This window comes from Budorcas taxicolor, chromosome 4 (genome assembly GCF_023091745.1).
Source record: "Budorcas taxicolor isolate Tak-1 chromosome 4, Takin1.1, whole genome shotgun sequence".
Taxonomy (NCBI): domain Eukaryota; kingdom Metazoa; phylum Chordata; class Mammalia; order Artiodactyla; family Bovidae; genus Budorcas; species Budorcas taxicolor.
In genome coordinates, this window is record NC_068913.1 from 110818257 (window position 1) to 110837550 (window position 19294).

Below are 19294 nucleotides of genomic sequence, written 5' to 3' on the forward strand. Positions count from 1 at the left end.
GTTATCTTACTTTTATAATTTGACACTTTTATTGTTAGGTTGACATCTGTTAAGGTTAAACCATTCATCATTTAATAATTGAAATACTTCCACACGCTATGACTTAATTCCAGAATGTTATGATCATTATATCACCGGAAACACCTCTCAAATAATTGATTACTCTATGACAGTTTCACATGAACCTAACTAATGTGTACTTAAGGAAGTTTGTACAACTGGTAAGTTGTTTGGGGATATCTAGGGAGTTGGTGATGGACAGGGAGGCCTGGCGTGCTGCAATTCATGGTGTCGCAAAGAGTCGGACACGACTGAGTGACTGAACTGAACTGAACTGAAAGCTCCAAATAATACTTTAAATTGAAAAAATTGGCCTTTTTAGTGTAGTGCAGAATTCCAAACCACCTTATCAAGAAGACACACCTGGTACTTCACCTCTTTCCCAAATTCAGTAATTATTGGTTGGATGTATCTTTTTGAGTTAGAGATTTTGCTGCTTATGTGCCCGGGAATGAGATTGCTGGATCATACGGCAACTCTTATTTTTAGTTTTGTTTTTTAGGGAATATCCATACTGTTTTCCACAATGGCTGCACCAGTTTATATTACCACAAGCAGTGTAGGAGGATACCCTTTTCTCCATAGTCTCTTCAGCATTTGTTATTTGAAGATTTTTTAATGATGGCTGTTACGACCCATGTTAGGTGATAAAGTGATAGAGATTCCAATTCATTCTTTCATTTTTTAATGCATGAATACTAAATTATCATCAGGATGAAAGTAATTGAATTACATTTTAAATAATTACAAATTATTAACTAACAGACACAGAAAGCCATAACTTTTTCATTAAAAAATTGACAAAATTGTCATAACCCGTCTGTTTCAGACAGCGAACATTTATAGAGGGTCTTTATGGGTCAGTCATTGCAATGAAAATACCAAGATGAATTTGACACAGAGGGATAAAATCCATAAGCATTATTTGTACTGCCAACCTCAGGGAGGGATGAGGGGAAATGAGTTTGTGGGGGAAAGGTTGCAGAAACAAATTTTTTTTTTTTCCTATGGAAGCATGTGAGAATGGTGTTTTACCCTTCTGGTTGTCTTGACTGGTTGATCTTTGTTCATAAAGCCATAGGTCTGCAAATAATATCTCAAACTCAAGTTGAAAATTGTTCTTGCAGAGTATTCAATTTTTTAGAGCTGTAATTAGCTAAACAGCTATTATGCCCCCCATTTACCCATTAAAATACATTTCTCTGCAAAACCTAGAAAATTTTTTGTTTACAGTGGATTTCATATCTATCCAAAATAAAAACATAAATATTTCCCTATTTTTTTCATATTGGGTCAGAAAAGTTTTGTAACCTAGTGGTTTCTGTCCTAGAAAAAAAATAGAATTATTGTCCTGAAAATAAAATCACATTTTTCGTGGAAATATGAAATAGTGTCTTATGCAGATGATCTGAATTTGCCTTGTTTAATTATTGTTTGCTGGAGAATGTTTCACAAAGGGAAGCAAAAATTTTCTCTTGAGCACTTTCAGGAATCAGACTTGAAGAGGTGGCATTCCTAATTAGCTGTGGTAATGTCAGGGAAATATGCTGCTTTATGAATATGGATATTGTGTGGCTGTCCCATGCCCTTATACAGTGTGTTGTGGCTTTGCCCTGGTAATTAATTCAGTGTCCACTAACCTCACAAACAATGCAAATTAATGTGGCTGCACATTTTACTGTCGGCAATAAAGGTGCCAATAATGACACGCTTGTCATCCTGTCACCTGCTCTGAAAGTACGAAGATTCTGGTGAGATCGATCTGCAACTGAAGTTGAAAAACTTTATATATGAAAGCTTAAAGTTCAGTTTTTTAAAACATAAAGTTCTTAGTGTTTATAGAAAATAGGTCAGCAAAGTATTGAGTTCTTTGAGATGAAAAGTAAGGCGGATATTAGCACCTGTATTATTTCTGTCTACGTGGTCCTAGAAATTTATTAAATATAAATAGAAACAGTAGAAATAATATTGTTTCGATATTGCCTTTTTTAAATATAGTAAAAGCCAAGAAGTAAAAGTGTTTTGATTCCCAAGCTATTAATCCAATTATTTCTTGAATGAACATATTCTATTTATATCACATGTTACTGTAGCATCTCTCACTATGATATGCAATATATATTTGTATATGAATATACATGTATCCATGTGGGTTGTATATGTGTATATACCTACATATTTATATTTATTATTATAATTTTAAATTAAGGATCATTGGTCTATTAGTGTGCTGTCAATGTATCTATATTCAGATTCTTTGTGTGATGGTGTTTTTTTAAAGAAAAGGGTATCTTCTCATTTTTTATAAACACTAGCAAAGTCAAAGTTTTGATGAGCTAATCTTCAATATTAGATATATCCTTTATTTCCACTTTATAGCCATCCATTTGTGGATACTAGAAACAGAAAAAGGAGAAAAATAGATGAGTGACTAAAATAGATAAAATCCTAAACACTCAGGAAATACAGATGAGAAGATTATACGCCAATGAGGAAAATGGATGAGTAAGCACAGGAAAGAATAAATGTAGAACTAGGACCTGTGCTGGAAGGAGGGCAAAGTAATAGGTAGAAGAGATAGAAAAAAAAAATATTTAAGAGGTTCAGTAGATATTTTGTGGATTCCATTTAGGAAATAACCATCAGAGAGTTATGACCTTTATGTGCTTCTGCAAAATGTTTACTACTGAGTATTGATAACGTTTATATTTTTCTAGCGTTTAAGTTATGAGTAGTCCTACACTCATAAGCATAACAAGAATAAACACATCCTCTGTGCTACAGGCCTAATGAAAGCTGTATACTCATCCAGTTTTCTATTCTGAATGCTACAGACATATTCCTGAAAGTGTACACTTGCAAATGCAATGAGAAGTGTATTATATTAACTGTTAGGCCAGAGAAATATATTTTGTTTGGGGAATCACCGTCATAAGCTTCTTGCCACATGATATAAAAAATATGATGCTGTGGGCATGAATGGAAGTGGCCATCAACATACAGGAAGAAGGGAAGCCCCTTCCAATGCAATAAAGAGAGGAAATGGTTGGCTTGCTGCAGAAGGTGGAAGATAAAGGGAGAGAGAAATAGAGGGAGACAGGATGAGGGAAAGAGTGAGTCTGGGACTTGGTGAAAAGCCACTATTTGCTGAACAGTTTGCTATTAGCTGAATCTGTTTGACTTGCTGCCACTGAGTCGTTCCTCTGTTTCTCTTCACAAATCTTTCAAATGTCTGTTCACAAATGCTTGCAGCAGGGGATTCTCTTTCAGAAAATGAAACATTCAAGCATAGCAAGAGCATGTGTGGCAGCATAACTCAGGAAACAAAAAATATCACTAAAAGCAATTCATCCTACAGGCCTCCCCCTATAAAGAATCAGAAGAGCTTCAGGGAGTACCTAGCATCTAAGAATTGTAGAATTGGAGGTTGATTCAGGGTTCTCCAATCAGTTATATCTAAATTTCTGAGATGTTGGGAGTTACAAGATTGATACATATTTCTGTCCAGATCTAGAATTATTAGGCTTCCCTTGTAGCTTAGTTGGTAAAGAATCTGTCTGCAATGCAGGAGACCCCGATTTGATTCCTGGGTTTGGAAGATCCCCTGGAGAAAGGAAAGGTTACCAACCCGTATTCGGCCTTGAGAATTCCATGGACTGTATAGTCCGTGGGGATGCAAAGTGTCGGAAACGAGTGGTCAAAGAGGGATAGCAAGAGTGAACATTGACATTTTAGGAATCAGCAAACTAAAATGGACTGGAACGGGTAAATTTAATTCAGATAGCCATTTTATCTACTACTGTGGGCAAGAATCCATTAGAAAAAATGGAGTAGCCATCATAGTCAACAAAAAAGTCCGAAATGCAGTATTTGGATGGAATCTCAAAAACGACAGAATGATCTCTGTTCTTTTTTCCAAGGCAAACAATTTGATATCACAGTTATCCAAGCCTGTGTCCCAACCAGTAATGCTGAAGAAGCTGACATTGAACAGTTCTATGAAGACCTACAAGACCTTCTAGAATTAACACCCAAAAAAGATGTCCTTTTCATTATAGGGGACTGGAATGTAAAACTAGAAGTCAAGAAACACCTGGAATAACAGGCAAATTTGGCCTTGGAGTATAGAATGAAGCAGGTCAAAACTAATGAAATTTTGCCAAGGGAATGCACTGGTCATAGCAAACACCTCTTCCAGCAACACAAGAGAAGACTCTACACATGGACCTCACCAGATGGCCAACACCGAAATCAGATTGATTGATTATATTCTTTGCAGCCAAAGATGGAGAAGCTTTATATAGTCAGCACAAACAAAACTGGGAGCAGACTGTGGTTCAGATCATGAACGCCCTATCACCAAATTCAGACTTAAAGAAAGTAGGGAAAACCACTAAACCATTCAGGTAGGACATAAACCAAATTCCTTATGATTATACAGTGGAAGTGAGAAACAGATTTAAGGGACTAGATCTGATAGAGTGCCTGAAGAACTAAGGATGGAGGTTCATGACATTGTACAGGAGACCATCCCCAAGAAAAAGAAATGCATAAAAGCAAAATGGCTGTCTGAGAAGGCCTTAAAATAGCTCTGAAAAGAAGAGAAGCAAAAAAAAAAGAAGGAGAAAAGGAAAGATATACCCATCTGAATGCAGAGTTCCAAAGAATAGCAAGGAGAGAGAAGAAAGCCTTCATAAGTGATCAATGCAACAAAATAGAGGAAAACAATAGAATGGGAAAGACTAGAGATCTCTTCAAGAAAATTAAAGATACAAAGGGAAAATTTCATGCAGGTTTAGTTCAGTTCAAATCAGTCGCTCAGTCATGTCTGACTGTTTGCAACCCCATGAATTGCAGCAAGCCAGGTGTCCCTGTCCATCACCAACTCCCGGAGTTCACACAAACTCATGTTCATCGAGTCAGTGATGCCATCCAGCCATCTCATCCTCTGTCGTTCCCTTCTCCTCCTGCCCCCAATCCCTCCCAGCACCAGAGTCTTTTCCAATGAGTCAACTCTTCACATGAGGTGGCCAAAGTATTGGAGTTTCAGCTTTAGCACCATTCCTTCCAATGAACACCCAAGACTGGTCTCCTTTAGAATGCACTAGTTGGATCTCCTTGCAGTCCAAGGGACTCTCAAGAGTCTTTTACAACACCACAGTTCAAAAGTATCAATTCTTCAGTACTAAGCCTTCTTCACAACCAACTTTCACATCCAACATGACTACTGGAAAAACGATAGCCTTGACTAGACGGACCTTTGTTGGCAAAGTTATGTCTCTGCTTTTCAATATGCTATCTAGGTTGGTCATAACTTTCTCTCCAAGGAGTAAGTGTCTTTTAATTTCATGGCTGCAGTCACCATCTGCAGTGATTTTGCAACCCCCCAAAATAAAATCTGACACTGTTTCCACTGTTTCCCCATCTATTTCCCCTGAAGTGATGGGACCAGATGCCATAATATTAGTTTTCTGAATGTTGAGCTTTAAGCCAACTTTTTCACTCTCCTCTTTCACTTTCATCAAGAGACTTTTTAGTTCCTCCTCACTTTCTGTCATAAAGGTGGTGTCATCTGCATATCTGAGGTTATTGATATTTCTCCTGGCAGTCTTGATTCCACCTCGTGCTTCTTCCAGCCCAGCATTTCTCATGATGTACTCTGCATATAAGTTAAATAAGCAGGGTGACAATATAGAGCCTTGACGTCCTCCTTTTCCGATTTGGAACCAGTCTGTTGTTCCATGTCCCGTTCTAGCTGTTGCTTCCTGACCTGCATATAGGTTTCTCAGGAGGCAGCTCAGGTGGTCTGGTATTCCCATCTCTTCCAGAATTTTCAGAAGCTGAAGTTGAATGGTTCTATGAAGACCTATAAGACCTTTTAGAACTGACACTCAAAGGGAAAAAAAAAAGATTTCATGCAAAAATGGGCTTAATAAAGGACAGAAATTGTTTGACCTAAGAGAAGCAGAAGATACTAAGAAGAGGTTGCAAGAATACACAGAAACTATATAAAAAAGATCTTCACAACCCAGATAATCACAATGGTGCGATCACTCTCCTAAAGCCAGACATCCTGGAATGTGAAGTCAAGTGGGCCTCAGGAAGCATCACTAAGAACAAAGTTGGTGGAGGTGATGGAATTCCCGTTGAGCTGTTTCAAATCCTGAAAGATGATGCTGTGAAAGTGCTGCACTCAATATGCCAGCAAATTTGGAAAACTCAGCAGTGGCCACAGGACTGGAAAAGGTCAGTTTTCATTCCAATCCCAAAGAAAGGTAATGCCAAAGAATGTTCATACTATTGCACAATTGCACACATCTCACACACTAGTAAAGTAATACTCAAAATTCTCTAAGCCAGGCTTCAACAGTACCTGAACTTCCAGATGTTCATGCTGGATTTAGAAAAGGCAGAGGAAGCAGTGATTAAATTGCCAGCATCCATTGGATTATCAAAAAATTAAGAGAGTTTCAGAAAAAACATCTATTTTGGCTTTATTGACTATGCCAAAGTCTTTAACTATGTGGATTGCCACAAACTGGAAAATTCTTCAACAGATTGGAATACCAGACCACCTGACTTGCCTCTTGAGAAATCTGTATGCAGGTCAGAAAGCAACAGTTAGAATGGGACATGGAACAGGAGTGGTTCCAAATAGGAAAAGGAGTACGTCAAGGCTCTATATTGTCGCCCTGCTTATTTAGTTTACGTGCAGAGTACATCATGAGAAACGCTGGGCTGGAAGAATCACGAGCTGGAATCAAGATTGCAAAAATAATCAAGAAATATCAATACCTCAGATATGCAGATGACACCACCCTTATGGCAGAAGTGAAGAGGAACTAAAAAGCCTCTTGATGAAAGTGAAAGAGGAGAGTGAAAAAGTTGGCTTACAGCTCAACATTCAGAAAAGTAAGATCATGGCATCTGATCCCATCACTTCATGGTAAACAGATGGGGAAACAGTGGCTGACTTTATTTTCTTTGGCTCCAAAATCACTGCAGGTGGTGACTGCAGCCATGAAATTAAAAGATGCTTACTCCTTGTAAGGGAAGTTATGACCAACTTAGACCGTGTATTAAAAAGCAGAGAAATTACTTTGTCAACAAGGTCCGTATAGTCAAGGCTATGGTTTTTCCTGTGGTCATGTATGGATGTGAGAGTTGGACTGTAAAGAAAGCTGCATGATGAAGAATTGATGCTTTTGAACTGTGGTGTTGGAGAAGACTCTTGAGAGTCCCTTGGACTCCAATGAGATCCAACCAGTCCATCCTAAAGGAGATCAGTCCTCAGTGTTCATTGGAAGGACTGATGTTGAAGCTGAAACTCCTATATTTAGCCACCTGATGCGAAGAGCTGACTCATTTGAAAAGACCCTGATGCTGGGAAAGATTGAGGGCAGGAGGAGAAGGGTCAACGGAGGATGAAATGGTTGGATGGCATCAACGACTCAATGGACATGAGTTTGAGTAAACTCCTGGGATTGGTGATGCACTGGGAGGCCTGGCGTGCTGCAGTCCAGAGGGTCTCTAAGAGTCAGACATGACTGAGTGTCTGAACTGAACTGTGCAGGGATTTAGAGTTCAGTATGTTCCCAAGCTATGTGAAGTGAAGTGAAAGTGAAAGTCGCTCAGTGGTATCTGACTCTTTGTGACCCCATGGACTGCAGAGTCCATGGAATTCTCCAGGCAAGTATACTGAAGTGCGTAGCCTTTCCCTTTTCCAGGGGACCTTCCCAACCCAGGGATCGAACCCAGGCCTCCTACATTGCAGGTCATTTCTTTACCATCTGAGCCACAAGGGAAGCCCCAGAATACTGGAGTGGGTAACCTGTCCCTTCTCCAGCAGATCTTCCTGACCCAGGAATTGAACCGGGGTCTCCTGCATCACAGGCAGGTTCTTTACCGACTGAGCTATGAGGGAAGCTATAGAGGAGATAAATTTTAAGCCTTAAAAAACTGTAGATTTAAAACCAAATGTAGAAGGAAGTAAGAATGTTTTCAGATGCCATGGAAAGTGCATGCAGATGTAAGAATTACATGGCACCTGTCAGGGGAAACATTGCTACCTGAATGGCATTCAGTGTTTTTGAATGGTAGGAAGTTTATGATGCTAGGAAATAAGACTAAGTATGAAGAATGGTCCTAGGATATGACAGACCTTGGACTTCAGAAGAATTAGCTTAGTAGGACAGGTCAGAAAACAAAGATCATGGCATCTGGTCCCATCACTTCATGGGAAATAGATGGGGAAACAGTGGAAACAGTGTCAGACTTTATTTTTTGGGGTTCCAAAACCACTGCAGATGGTGACTGCAGCCATGAAATTAAAAGACGCTTACTCCTTGGAAGAAAAGTTATGACCAACCTAGATAGCATATTGAAAAGCAGAGACATTACTTTGCCAGCAAAGGTCCGTCTAGTCAAGGCTATGCTTTTTCCAGTAGTCATGTATGAATGTGAGAGTTGGACTGTGAAGAAAGCTGAGCACCAGAACTGATGGTTTTGAACTGTGGTGTTGGAGAAGACTCCTGAGATTCCCTTGGACTGCAAGGAGATCCAACCAGTCCATTCTGAAGGAGATCAGCCCTGGGTGTTCTTTGGAAGGAATGATGCTAAAGCTGAAGCTCCAGTACTTTGGCCACCTCATGCAAAGAGTTGACTCATTAGAAAAGACTCTGATGCTAGGAGGGATTGGGGGCAGGAGGAAAAGGGGATGACAGGATGAGATGGCTGGATGGCATCACCGACTCGATGGACGTGAGTGTGAGTGAACTCTGGGAGTTGGTGATGGACAGGGAGGCCTGGCGTGCTGCGATTCATGGGGTCGCAAAGAGTCGGACACAACTGAGTGACTGAACTGAACTAAACTGAACTGAGGACAGGTCAAGGAGCTGTTATCAACCTGGGAATCTGGATATAATAGACATTTGGTTTTAGGAAATTTAATCAATTGCATTTTGTAAGAGGGACTGTAGTTCAAAACCTCTTTTCAAAATTCTGTAATTGTCAAGGAATGAGGTAAAGAGAATTTGCAATAATTTTGACTGAAAGTAAAATAAGTTTTTACATAAAACTCTAAGTCTATAAGTAATGAAGGAAGAATCTGTAAGAATCCATATGTACAGAATACAAAATAAGAATGCTATATTCAGAATAAAAAAATAAGGATGGTATAGATAAAACAGTAATAAAAGAAAATCATGGTTCAGCCATAAACTTAAATCAAGTGTCCTTAATTTATTATTAAAGATTCTAAGGATTAATGAATAAATATTGCATACATCTTATGTTATGAAATGAAAGCAATTTTGTGAGTTTAACCAATGGGACATTGGTACTGCTGGGTAAATAATACTACCTATGCTTGAAGCATTGAGAGAGAACATTAAATAGATATAATTTTGAGAGTTCCACTACATTAAAATTTAAAAACATCTGCCTATAAACAGACTGACTTGAGGGCCTCATGCTATAAAAAAATATGCCTTCTGTTTTTATTAGAATGGTGTGGCTGATTGATTTTTATGGATCAAAATTATCAGAGCTTTTTAGGCAGGGCGTAGAGTTTCAAATTATCAAGTTAACAAAAAAAATGAATTTATTTCTTTAAAAATTATACTCACTTGTTCAAGACAGAGTCTAGAAACTTATAAGTTGCACATGTAGCATCCTGAGATATTGAGTACATGAATATAGACACTACTGGAAGGCAGCTATGCTTGGTCCCTATGCCATCAGCTCTGTAGACACTATGGAAGGTCAGCAGAACTATGTCATTAGAACTTTTCAGTGAGTTTATAATCGTAATACATTGATGTACTCTTTGATTACAGACAACTAAGACAAAAAGGGAAATTATATTATGGATTTTATAATGTTTGTGAAAATAACTGAGACGATCTACAGAGGCGTTTGTTCTTATATACAAATCCATATTGTTCACCATATAGATGATTATCTTTAACTTGGATTTCACAGACACAATATTTAGGGCAACAATTACATTCATTCTTTATGAAAGTTAAGAGGCTACATTTCAGTAACATTTTCTTATGCTAATAGGGACCCCCACATTTCAGGTTAAGAAAATCAAAGTTAATATTTATTAATTAGTGAGATTTTAGGAATAGGTAAAGTACATCTTAATGACATTTCTAAAATTAATTGTGCTCTATGCAGCTTGATTTGAGAGACCCTGAAAATACCTCAGGATTAATTTGGAAATGGAAAAAAAAGAATGATCTCCTCTATATTCCTTTTTTTGTTTGTTTGTTTGTTTTTAATAGTTTTTTATTTTTTTAATTTTAAAATCTTTAATTCTTACATGTGTTCCCAAACATGAACCCCCCTCCCACCTCCCTCCCCATAACATCTCTGTGGGTCATCCCCATGCACCAGCCCCAAGCATGCTGTATCCTGCGTCAGACATAGACTAGCGATTCAATTCTTACATGATAGTATACATGATAGAATGCCATTCTCCCATATCATCCCACCCTCTCCCTCTCCCTCTGAGTCCAAAAGTCCGTTATACACAGCTGCGTCTTTTTTCCTGTCTTGCATACAGGGTCGTCATTGCCATCTTTCTAAATTCCATAGAATGTTATTTGTCTCCTTTTCATCTAGAGTATCTTTGTGGTGGCATTTTAACTACATTAGTTGAGTGCCTACAGATGTCCAAAGTTCTGTGGGTGATCTCAAATGTATTCTTGCCTGGAGAATCCCATTGACAGAGGAGCCTGGGGGCTACAGACCATGAGGTCGCCAAGAGTCAGACATGACTGAAGCGGTTTAGCACATGCATATACAAAACTGCTAAAAACTCTCTAGAAGCAACAAACATGAATACATGAGAGTGCAGCATGCCTGCTGGATGTGCAAGCAGATGAGAAAACTGGTGTGGTTGTCGTGAAGGCTGATCTTCTCAACTGAAGAAAGAGGATTGATTTTGGTTGGGTTGTGACCTCAGCCTCATTGTCTTACTCAGCAGTGCCTTTTTTGGGCAAGGACCCAGGCCTTGGCAAAGGGACAACTCTTCCTTCACTCTTCCTGAGAAAATAATGGGAGCCTATTTTCTGTAAGGATATAAGAAATTGTCCTGTATAGTTTTGAAGTGGTTGTAGTGTTAATTTCTAGAGAACTGAAAAAAGGTATAATTAATGATGAAATGGCTGGACAAATGTTTTGTGCAAAGCAAAGCATTTTAAGACATAATATAGAGCATTCTACTACATGACAAAAATACCAAGATTTAAAATAAAAATACTTGATCCCTTTTCAGTCTCAGATGTTTGTTTTATTGTCACCTATGGATGATTTCAAAGCATTTTGACTGTCTCAACTTTCTGTATCCATCATATTAGGAAAGAGGTATTTAGTGGCCTAAGTTTTCAACTTCCTAAGTCAAAATGGTTTATGTACGTGTTCATTCATTTGCTTATTCACTTCTTTAAAAATTTGAGTGCTAGCTATATCACAGAAATATTAATAACTAACACATAGAGAAGCAGTTAAACTCCAGACATAGTTTTAAGAGCTTTACCCTTACTCTACTCATTAAATTCTCACAAGGAGCCTTGAACTCTATTTCTATCACTAGAAATTCATCTCTAGAAACACACTTTATATTTAAATAGGTGAAAAAGTTTCCCCTCCCCAATACAGAAATGACCATTGTAGTGAATTTGTTATTCAACAAAGGTTACCAGTTTTCTGTAGCGTAGCAGACAGTTGTTATTGTGGATTGGTCTTACCAATAATTTCAGCTTCTAAGGGTAGAAACAGGTAAGTGCACAGAATGTAATCTAGAGTAATAGGCACTAAAGTCACGTTGTGGAGATTCAGCGATGAAAGCAGCTATGTCTACGTGTGTGTGTGTGTGTGTGTGTGTGTGTAATGGGTATCATGAGTAGGTTTGAGATGCACAAGTGGTTTGAGAAAAACAGGAGAAGTATGGATTTAGGAAGGGAAGGGACAAACTTGGGCAAAATCTTTAAATCTCTTTATTTTCAAGCAGAAAACATCTGAGAGAATAATAAAGTTATAAGCAGCTTTCCAGTCTCAAATCATATGCCTTCATCAACTTGTAAAAATATTATTTTAATGTAAATACAAAACAGCAGACCACCTTTCACATCCAGTATTAGTATCGGGCCTCATTCTAAATACTGAGTACAGGTTAGAGAAGTAGAGAGTGAGAAGAAACATAGTTCCCATCATTGAAAATGACCGGTAGCATTATTTTGGTTAAGGGAATTGTAAGATAGCTCTTCATTGATCATTGATATCTTTGAAACATTTCCTACTTTAATTTTGAGAGAGCCGTTACTGGGGGTTTTGCTGGGTCTCCAGACTGATTGTTTCAACAGTGCTCTCAGAGTTGCCATACTTGTTGGTGTAGTTCGTGTCCTAAAGAAGGGAGTGTGAGCTGAAATGGAGTAGAAACTCACTAACCAAGAGCACAGGGGGTGTATTTCTAATTTTCAGCAAGATGTCTGAGCTCCTGACTGCGGCAGCTAGAACTCCAGGCATTCCCTGCGGCTTCTGGTCGTCATGCTGATCCTAAATCAGACTTCTAGTAAGAAAGGAAAACTGTAATTTGACAATCTGAATCAAATTCAGAGAAATTTCTTGGCTGCTATTTGACATGTAATTGCGACCAAGTATTAGTGCAAATATGCCATTGGGTACTGACTGTGCAGGGTGGTTTTCTGTATGATTATCGTATATCATATTGATGGTGCTCCACAGTATATCAGAAATTAAACTTGGTATTTTTAATGCTAAAATGAGTAAACACTAATCAGAATGCCAGCAGGTACAGTATCTCTGAATGAAAAGACCATGTTCCAACAGCTGTTGGATTCTTTCTGTACATGATCTGCATAGTTAGTATGAGAAATATGAATAGGATTTTCATTCTGACATTTAATTAAAATGAAATTACCTACTGTTACATATGACACAGAAGCTATTATTTATGTTGATATTATTCTAATATCGTATTAGGCTGTGATTGAATTTGTATCAGTCGTTTTTATGAATTGAATTATTTCTGATTACCAGTTTAAAAAAAAAAACCCAAGGAGGAGAGGCTATTTATTGCCTTGAGCATGGATTCACAATATTTTATTTTACTCACAATATTTTATTTTACTTTGAAGAGTTAGGGAAAAAATTGAGTATTTCTGTGTAACTGTATCTAATACTATTTTCCTGATTTGTCCCTTTGGCTTCTGTTTGGTGCTTTTAACATGTCCTTTGACAGTTTATATTCTAGCATCTGAACTAACACTGAGAATTTTTTGAACTATCAATATCCCTCTGTCTAGTCTCCCATTTTGTGATTACTGTTGTTATTAATTTAAATTGCTACAGTCAAGGGGTAGAAATTCATAGTCAGAAATGTGACCATATTCATGGTCTATTCATCCGTCCACCCATCCATCCATCCACCCATTTATTCCTCTATCCATCATATACTTTGAATTTCCAGGGCTAACTCACACTGAAGCTAATTGGAGTTCGGTATTGTACATTTATCTTTTACCAGTGGCAGTACAGTCCCCTTAATATGCAATTCAGAATTTTCAGATACTTGATATTTTAACAGTTGCTTCTGTTGACTAATACAACACGGCATAATACTCTGTAAAATCACTCTGGCAGAAATGTTTATTTAAGTTTAATCCTAAGAAAATAGTACTCAGGACAGTCAAATAGAATGAAATATCAGTGTTTTACAGGGTCATAGTCTTTCTAAGGAGAAGGCAGTGGCAACCCACTCCAGGACTCTTGCCTGGCAAAGCCCGTGGAGAGAGGAGCCTGGTAGGCTGCAGTCCATGGGGTCACTGGGAGTCGGACTCCACTGAACGACTTCACTTTCACTTTTCACTTTCATGCATTGGAGAAGGAAATGGCAACCCACACCAGTATTTTTGCCTGGAGGATCCCAGGGATGGGGGAGCCTGGTGGGCTGCCATCTATGGGGTCGCACAGAGTCGGACACGACTGAAGTGACTTAGCAGCGGCAGCAGTCTTTCTAAGTTAAGCAAATCAGTTCATTGTGATTCTGAAGTGTTTTTTCTTCAATGTGTGTTAGTCATTCATTCCTGTCTGACTCTTTGCAACCCCATAGCCCGCCAGGCTCCTCTGTCCATGGGATTTTCCAGGCCAGAACAGTGAAGTGGGTTGTCATTTCCTCCTCCAGGAGACCTTCCTGACCCAGGGATTGAACGGTGTCTCTTCCGTCTCCTATATTGCAGTCAGATTCTTTATCATCTGCGCCACCAGGGACACCCTGAGGTTTCTTTAGGACTGAGTATTATGCTGAAAAAGAACAATAACATGGCACAGTGTTTTAAATCCATTAAATATGGTTATGAATTTTAAGAATACATCTTTTTATTTGGGCAAATTGAGATGAACCAAATTCCTTTGATTCAACCCATGCTAAAGATTTTGGGTTTGTACAGTTCAGTTTAACTTAAAAATAGGGACCAGTTTCTTTCCATACAACAGATAACTAAAATAGCAAATACATGCATTACAGTTTTTAGTTGTGAGAAACTTAGCTGAATCTAAATCATTGACTCCAGTGATTGTGTCTTATGACAAATTAACATTGTAGTTGTTCGGTCGCTCAGTCATGTCCAACTCTTTGCAACCCCATGGACTGCAGCATACCAGGTTTCCCTGTCCTTCACCATTTCCGGGAGTTTGCTCAAACTCATGTCCATTGAGTCAGTGATGCCATCTAACCATCTCGTCCTCTGTCATTCCCTTCTCCTCCTGCCTTTAATCTTTCCCAGCATCAGTCTTTTCCAATGACTCTTCGCATCAGGTGAGCAAAGTATTGGAGCTTCAGCTTCAGCATTAGTTTTCCAATGGATATTCAGGGTTGATTTTCTTTAGAATTGAACAGTGTTTAGTTAAAAAAAAACACTAGATTTTTTTAAAGAAAGTAGAACATACAGATAATGTCTGTTCATCTCTTACATGGGATATACCATCTAGGGAGAGAAGAAGAAAGATAATCAATATATATTATATAACAGCTACCTCAGTTAATCAAAAGCTAGTTGGTATTATCTGTTTTAAGTTCTTATGAAGATTCTCAGTGAAAGGAGAGAATGTCATACTCTCCACTCTGTTCTTAGTTTATCTTAACAGCTTGAGCAACAAATAAACTGCCAGTATTTTAAAACCACATTATCTTCAATCTTCAAATTTACGATAAATCAAAAGGAGCTTTGATAGGATTCTTTTTTAACCTCCATGACCTTGAGCAACTTTTAGACATTCTTAATATTAATTTAATGCAAAGGAGATGTCTGATGAAATTATTTTAAGTGTTAGAAACTTGTGCCAACAAGTAAGGGGTAGTTGATGAGTAGGCTTGAATTTTGAGTCTCTTAAAATAATTAGTAAGACATGTTTTTGCAATATAGCATCATTGTACTGTTAGGCTCTAATGTGTTTGGAATTTTTGACTTGTGTTTATTTACACTTTGTGTATGCATTTGTTTTTTTAATTAGTAAAGTCAATATGAGAATGCAGTTTTATGCTATCAATTATGGGTAGCCTTAGGTTAATTGCTGTATTTAATTTCCTATTACAGCTACAGCTTCTTGTGGCTTAGAATTACCATAGAATGTAACAATTCTAGTAACAAAAGAAAACAGATTGAAATGAACCAGACAGAAATTCATCTGTTCTCTCTTTCTATAGAGTGCAGAACAAAAAACTGCTTATGAATTGAGACATTGCTGCCCATTTGAAATAATAAACAGCCTCTAAATTAAGACATAAAACTGTTTCTCTTAGTTCTTTCAACCAAAGCAAGTAAACTACAATCGGAAGATATATGACCATTTGTCTCAAGGTTTAATTTTTGACAATGACTTTTAATCTTTTGAGTTTATTTTAATTTAAAGAGGCCATTTGCCTTCCTTATTAATTGTTTGTTTTTATCATATGATCTGTGGTTATTTATTGATAATACACTTTTAAAGCAGCTTTTTTTCTATATACTTCTTACATCGTAGCAGTTTTATGAAGTTTTTTACCTTCAAGTTAAAGAGTCAAAACCTGGTGCTTCACTTTTTTCTCGTATAGAAGTTAATGATGAAAGGAAAGAGGTTGAATGACTGATTCAAGGTCAGATACATGTCTTATTAGAGAATTTTACGCAAATGCTGAGCCCTGTACTCTTCCACTGACATTTCACTACTGGGGATTCTGATGAGCTGAGCAGAGAGGAGGCAAGAGTCATTCATATTGTTTATTTAGATAAGAGACTTAATCCAAAATGAGAGATGGTAATTAGGAGCAACAAAGAGTGGAAAAAAGTGTATATATATGTGTATATATCTATCTATCTATATATACACATGTACACACACATATATATATGAGATATATGTATATTTATATCTGTATATGTACACATATATATGTGTGTGTGTATATATATATATATATATATATATTTATACACATATATATTAAGTCCTCTTATAAATCAATCCATGAGAAGAAGAAGAAGTCTGGAGAAGGAAATGGCAACCCACTCCAGTATTCTTGCCTGGAGAATCCCATGGACAGAGCAGCCTGGTAGGCTACAGTCCACGGGGGTTGCAAAGAGTTGGACACAACTGAGCGACTGCACTTCTTCTTATATATATACAGATACATATTAAATCCTGTTATAAATCAACCCATGAGAGGAGGTAGCAATTTCAGTATCTGTTTGCCTAGAAGATATGTTAGATTCCATTGTGGACTTAAGGGATACATAGGCTGTTACATATTTGTAAGTATGTTCTATATCACAGAGATTCTAGATGTGTTCAGGAGTATGCCTTTCAGAATGACTCACTCCAACCATTGCACGCCTCCCCAAATCTCTACTCTTCCCAAGGGCGTGGACTCTACTTTTTCAAGATGGCACTGCTGCTCCTGTCCTGGCACCCTGTTTGCGCAGTGAAGAGAGCCTATTAGAGGAAGGGCACCAACTCTAGTGGCATGTTCAAACAGGGATTCGTTCATTCAAAGAAGTATACCTTCAGTATGCTTCCCTACCATTTTCTCCAGTCTTGCTGAGAATTCTTGTATAATTTGACAATAAGGTCAGGTCTAAAGAAAAAAAAAAAAAATCCCTCCTTTCTTTTTGGGTACTTCTTGTAAACAGTTCTCTCAGCAGTAGCAGCTTATCCTGCTAAACTGGCTCTTATCACATGATCTGGAGAGTTGATGTTTTTCTCAGTCTGCTACAAGCACAATCAAGCTGTTCTGTTGCCACTGTCATGCACCCCTGTTTTCTAAAATAGAAGGTCTCCAACTCTCCATTTTCCACCATTAGTTGGAAATGCAGCTCTTCTTCCCTAAATGATTCTTTTGTGTTAAACAAAAACCTGCTATGCACTGGCTGATGGTGTCATGCCACTGAACAGTGTCCGAAAGATCTAGTTCATGTTGTAAATGTCAACTTTATTTGAAGAAGTACAGTTAACTTATTTGAAATAATTTGATAGTGGTTTGAGGATTTTTTTTTAATGAGGAAGATGAATGTTACATTTTCCATTACAGTACTGGTGCTGGTATTGGAAAGCTTGATCAGGTTTTTCCATAAGATGTTATTTTCTAACAAACTTTTTGGTCAACCCAATGCAATGATGGTCATCATCATTCTGAAATTTGTAGCAAGATGGATCCAGGCTTTCCATATTTAGTTCAATTCTAATTATATATTTTATATTAAAAATAAGGTTAAAGTGTTCAGAAGTCCAAAATTTCAAAAACATGAGCTCTCATCTTAAAACAAATTTTGTCATTATAGATGGTTCTTTCCATTCCAATAGTAAGCTCATGTTATGTCACTCTCACTATATTATTCAGGTAAAATAAAATGATATGTGTGTGTGTGTGTGTGTGTGTGTGTGTATGTTCTATTTTAAGAATTATACCTTAGGTTTCTGAGGTATCACTATACACATGATATACCTTTTTCTCTATGAAATTATAAGAGATATAGCTCAATATTCAGAATAAGCTTACAATTTATTTTAGTGTCTTCTCTCCCAAGAACAGATTCTCTGTTTGGAAAGCACACATCTTAAGCAACCTGCAGTTATTCAGAAAAGAGGGATGTGGGGAAAGCATCTACAATAGCAAATTGTAGAATCTCCTCATGACATAGACAGTGAATTAAAAAGCAGAGACATCATTTGCTGGCAAAGGTCTGCATAGCCAAAGCTATGGTTTTCACAGTAGTCACGTGTGGATGTGAGAGCCAGACCATAAAGAAGGCTGAGTGCCAAAAAATTGAAGCTTTCGAACTGTGGAGCTGAAGAAGACTCCTGAGAGTCCCTTGGACTGCACGGAGATCCAACCACCCTAAAGGAAATCAGTCCTGAATCTTCACTGGAGAGACTGATGCTGAATTTGAAGTTCCAGTACTTTGGCCATGTGATGCGAAGAAATGACTCACCGGGAAAGACCCTGATGCTGGGAAAGATGGAAGACCAAAGAAGGAGGCAGCAGAGGATGAGATGGTTGGATGGCATCAGCGACTCAATGGACATGAGTTTGAGCAAACTTCGGGAGATAGTGGCGGACAGATGAGCCTGGTGTGCTGCAGTCCATGGTGTCACAAACAATCAGACACAGCTAAGAAACTGAATAACAACAACAGGGGGCTTGGGGTTCTCATGTGAACTAGAACCACACGTGATACCAAAAAGTACATGTGCCTGCCCCAGTGACGAACTGGCTAATAGACTTTCAAGGGTGACTTGATGGCAAAGCCACATGGAAATAAATTCCTAGGGAGGGCTGTGCTATAAAGAGAAAAGGACCTCAAAGTAAAGAGGACGGACACCTTTACTTCTTTTTGCTGCCTAGGGCCAGTGTGATGGTTACAACCGAAGTGATGTCCAAGTTATAACACATTTTAGAGCTTGTTACTCATAGGTACCTGAAACATTCATCCGTTTGGATCCCTAGGTTGTTGTTTTTTTTTTTTTTTCCTACAGCCTACCACACAGATAAGGATCCTATGATAGCACCTAGCTTTCAACGTGAGTAAACTCAACGACTGGGTCAGTATCTGTGCTGTGAGATAAATAATATTACCTGCTTCACTCAACATTTTCTTTCCAATTCTTAACCATCAGATAGCTAACTCTGATGTATGAGTTTGGGTAGGACTTCAGCTGGCCTGTTAACAAT